Here is a 5191-nt window from a genome sequence, read left to right on the forward strand (position 1 = left end):
CCGTGCTAGCGGGCTACCGCGGGTCTCATCGTACGCGGTCGACCCGATAGCGGGCTACCGCGGGTAAAGGGACGTGGACGGCCGTGCTAGCGGGCTACCGCGGGTCTCATCGTACGTGGTCGACCCGATAGCGAGCTACCGCGGGTAAAGGGACGTGGACGGCCGTGCTAGCGGGCTACCGCGGGTCTCATCGTACGTGGTCGACCCGATAGCGGGCTATCGCGGGTAAAGGGACGTGGACGGCCGTGCTAGCGGGCTACCGCGGGTCTCATCGTACGTGGTCGACCCGATAGCGAGCTTCCGCGGGTAAAGGGACGTGGACGGCCGTGCTAGCGGGCTACCGCGGGTCTCATCGTACGTGGTCGACCCGATAGCGAGCTACCGCGGGTAAAGGGACGTGGACGGCCTCGGTAGCGAGCTACCGCGGGTATCATCGTACGTGGTCGACCCGATAGCGGGCTATCGCAGGTAAAGGGACGTGGACGGCCGTGCTAGCGGGCTACCGCGGGTCTCATCGTACGTGGTCGACCCGATAGCGAGCTACCGCGGGTAAAGGGACGTGGACGGCCCCGGTAGCGAGCTACCGCGGGTAAAGGGACGTGGACGGCCGTGCTAACGGGCTACCGCGGGTATCATCGTACGTGGTCGACCCGATAGCGGGCTACGGCAGGCAAAGGAACGTCGACGGCCTCGGTAGCCAGCTACCGCGGGTAAGGAGGGACGTGGTCGACCCGATAGCGGGCTACGGCCGGCAAAGGATCATCGACGGCCTCGGTAGCGAGCTACCGCGGGTAAGAAGGGGACGTGGTCGACCCGATAGCGGGCTATCGCAGGCAAAGGAACGTCGACGGCCTCGGTAGCCAGCTACCGCGGGTAAGGAGGGACGTGGTCGACCCGATAGCGGGCTACGGCAGGCAAAGGTACGTCGACGGCCTCGGTAGCCAGCTACCGCGGGTAAGGAGGGACGTGGTCGACCCGATAGCGGTCTACCGCAGGCAAAGGTACGTCGACGGCCTCGGTAGCCAGCTACCGCGGGTAAGGAGGGACGTGGTCGACCCGATAGCGGGCTACCGCCGGCAAAGGTACGTCGACGGCCTCGGTAGCGAGCTACCGCGGGTAAGAAGGGGACGTGGTCGACCCGATAGCGGGCTATCGCAGGCAAAGGAACGTCGACGGCCTCGGTAGCCAGCTACCGCGGGTAAGGAGGGACGTGGTCGACCCGATAGCGGGCTACGGCAGGCAAAGGTACGTCGACGGCCTCGGTAGCCAGCTACCGCGGGTAAGGAGGGACGTGGTCGACCCGATAGCGGTCTACCGCAGGCAAAGGTACGTCGACGGCCTCGGTAGCCAGCTACCGCGGGTAAGGAGGGACGTGGTCGACCCGATAGCGGGCTACCGCAGGCAAAGGTACGTCGACGGCCTCGGTAGCCAGCTACCGCGGGTAAGGAGGGACGTGGTCGACCCGATAGCGGGCTACCGCAGGCAAAGGTACGTCGACGGCCTCGGTAGCCAGCTACCGCGGGTAAGGAGGGACGTGGTCGACCTGATAGCGGTCTACCGCAGGTAAAGGTACGTCGACGGCCTCGGTAGCCAGCTACCGCGGGTAAGAAGGGGACGTGGTCGACCTGTCAGCGGGCTACCACGAGAAAGGTACGTGGACGGACGGCCTGTTAGCGGGCTACCACGAGGAAGGTACGTGGACGGCCTGTTAGCGGGCTACCACGAGGAAGGTACGTGGACGGCCTGTTAGAGGGGTACCACGGGCTTATGCGGGGTCTTCACGTATCTACCTACCCGCGGTAGCCCGGTAAAGGCCGACCACGTACCTTTGCCTGCGGTAGAGACCCGTGATCGCCCGGTACCAGACGGGTACCACGGGCTTATGCGGGTCTTCACGTATCTACCTACCCGCGGTAGCCCGGTAAAGGCCGACCACGTACCTTTGCCTGCGGTAGAGACCCGTGATCGCCCGGTACCAGACGGGTACCACGGGCTTATGCGGGTCTTCACGTATCTACCTACCCGCGGTAGCCCGGTAAAGGCCGACCACGTACCTTTGCCTGCGGTAGAGACCCGTGATCGCCCGGTACCAGACGGGTACCACGGGCTTATGCGGGTCTTCACGTATCTACCTACCCGCGGTAGCCCGGTAAAGGCCGACCACGTACCTTTGCCTGCGGTAGAGACCCGTGATCGCCCGGTACCAGACGGGTACCACGGGCTTATGCGGGGTCTTCACGTATCTACCTACCCGCGGTAGCCCGGTAAAGGCCGACCACGTACCTTTGCCTGCGGTAGAGACCCGTGATCGCCCGGTACCAGACGGGTACCACGGGCTTATGCGGGGTCTTCACGTATCTACCTACCCGCGGTAGCCCGGTAAAGGCCGACCACGTACCTTTGCCTGCGGTAGAGACCCGTGATCGCCCGGTACCAGACGGGTACCACGGGCTTATGCGGGGTCTTCACGTATCTACCTACCCGCGGTAGCCCGGTAAAGGCCGACCACGTACCTTTGCCTGCGGTAGAGACCCGTGATCGCCCGGTACCAGACGGGTACCACGGGCTTATGCGGGTCTTCACGTATCTACCTACCCGCGGTAGCCCGGTAAAGGCCGACCACGTACCTTTGCCTGCGGTAGAGACCCGTGATCGCCCGGTACCAGACAGGCCGACCACGTACCTACACGTATCGAGGAATAATGCCAGCCTGGGTCCTGACACGGCCTAAGTAACAGGCTAGGGTTAGGGTTAGGGTTAGGGTTAGGGTTAGGGTTAGGGTTAGGGTTAGGGTTAGGGTTAGGGTTAGGGTTAGGGTTAGGGTTAGGGTTAGGGTTAGGGTTAGGGTTAGGGTTAGGGTTAGGGTTAGGGTTAGGGTTAGGCATCGTCAAGAGGCGGCTTAGGGTTAGGGTGTACGATGCCTGCCTTCGTTACGTTACGTTACATGAAATGTGATCGTTTCATCGAGAGACCTGCTGTACTATTCTTACGTGCGGCTTCCCGATGAAAAATTGTCAACCTGTAACACTTTTTGACTAGGCTATGGCTTTGGCTGGCCGCCGATGGTCGAGAGACCCGCGGTAACCTGTCCGCGTCTAACGTGCGACATCCCGATGAAAATCTCACCCACGTAAAAAATATTTACCGAGGGTATTGTTTGCCGGCCTGAATGGTCGAGAGACCCGCGGTAGCTCGCCTGCGTCTAACGTGCGGCTTCCCGATGAAAATGTAACCCACGTGAAATTTTTTTACCGACGGTATAGTTTGAAGGTCTCGATGGTCGAGAGACCCGCGGTAGCCTGTCCGCATCTAACGTGCGGCTTCCCGATGAAAATTTCACCCTTCTAAAAAATTGTTACCGAGGGTATAGTTTGACGGCCTCGATGGTCGAGAGACCCGCGGTAGCCTGCCTGCGTCTTACGTGCGGCTTCCCGATGAAAATTTCACCCTTGTAAAAATTTTTTACCGAGGGTATAGTTTGAAGGCCTCGATGGTCGAGAGACCCGCGGTAGCCTGTCCGCATCTAACGTGCGGCTTTCCGATGAACCTTTCAGCCTTGTAAAATTTTTTTTACCGAGGGTACAGTCAGACGGCTTCGATGGATGGTCGAGAGACCCGCGGTAGCCTGCCTGCGTCTAACGTACGGCTTCTCGATGAACAGTTCAGCCTTGTAAAATTTTTTTTACCGAGGGTACAGTCAGACGGCTTCGATGGATGGTCGAGAGACCCGCGGTAGCCTGTCCGCATCTAACGTGCGGCTTTCCGATGAACCTTTCAGCCTTGTAAAATTTTTTTACCGAGGGTACAGTCAGACGGCTTCGATGGATGGTCGAGAGACCCGCGGTAGCCTGCCTCGTCTAACGTGCGGCTTTCCGATGAACATTTCAGCCTTGTAAAAATTTTTTACCGAGGGTACAGTTAGACGGCTTCGATGGTCGAGAGACCCGCGGTAGTCTGCCTGCGTCTAACGGACGGCTTCCCGATGAACATTTCAGCCTTGTAAATTTTTTTTACCGAGGGTACAGTTAGACGGCTTCGATGGTCGAGAGACCCGCGGTAGCCTGCCTGCGTCTAACGTACGGCTTCTCGATGAACATTTCAGCCTTGTAAAATTTTTTTTACCGAGGGTACAGTCAGACGGCTTCGATGGATGGTCGAGAGACCCGCGGTAGCCTGCCTGCGTCTAACGTACGGCTTCTCGATGAACAGTTCACCCTTGTAAAAAATTTTTACCGAGGGTATAGTTTGAAGGCTTCGATGGTCGAGAGACCCGCGGTAGCCTGCCTGCGTCTAACGTACGGCTTCTCGATGAACATTTCAGCCTTGTAAAATTTTTTTTACCGAGGGTACAGTCAGACGGCTTCGATGGATGGTCGAGAGACCCGCGGTAGCCTGCCTGCGTCTAACGTACGGCTTCTCGATGAACAGTTCACCCTTGTAAAAAATTTTTACCGAGGGTATAGTTTGAAGGCTTCGATGGTCGAGAGACCCGCGGTAGCCTGCCTGCGTCTAACGTACGGCTTCTCGATGAACAGTTCACCCTTGTAAAAAATTTTTACCGAGGGTATAGTTTGAAGGCTTCGATGGTCGAGAGACCCGCGGTAGCCTGCCTGCGTCTAACGTACGGCTTCTCGATGAAAATTTCACCCTTGTAAAAAAATTTTACCGAGGGTATAGTTTGAAGGCTTCGATGGTCGAGAGACCCGCGGTAGCCTGCCTGCGTCTAACGTACGGCTTCTCGATGAACATTTCAGCCTTGTAAAATTTTTTTTACCGAGGGTACAGTCAGACGGCTTCGATGGATGGTCGAGAGACCCGCGGTAGCCTGCCTGCGTCTAACGTACGGCTTCTCGATGAACAGTTCACCCTTGTAAAAAATTTTTACCGAGGGTATAGTTTGAAGGCTTCGATGGTCGAGAGACCCGCGGTAGCCTGCCTGCGTCTAACGTACGGCTTCTCGATGAAAATTTCACCCTTGTAAAAAAATTTTACCGAGGGTATAGTTTGAAGGCTTCGATGGTCGAGAGACCCGCGGTAGCCTGCCTGCGTCTAACGTACGGCTTCTCGATGAACATTTCAGCCTTGTAAAATTTTTTTTACCGAGGGTACAGTCAGACGGCTTCGATGGATGGTCGAGAGACCCGCGGTAGCCTGCCTGCGTCTAACGTACGGCTTCTCGATGAACAGTTCA

Source organism: Mytilus trossulus, unplaced genomic scaffold, assembly GCF_036588685.1.
Source record: "Mytilus trossulus isolate FHL-02 unplaced genomic scaffold, PNRI_Mtr1.1.1.hap1 h1tg000714l__unscaffolded, whole genome shotgun sequence".
Lineage (NCBI taxonomy): Eukaryota > Metazoa > Mollusca > Bivalvia > Mytilida > Mytilidae > Mytilus > Mytilus trossulus.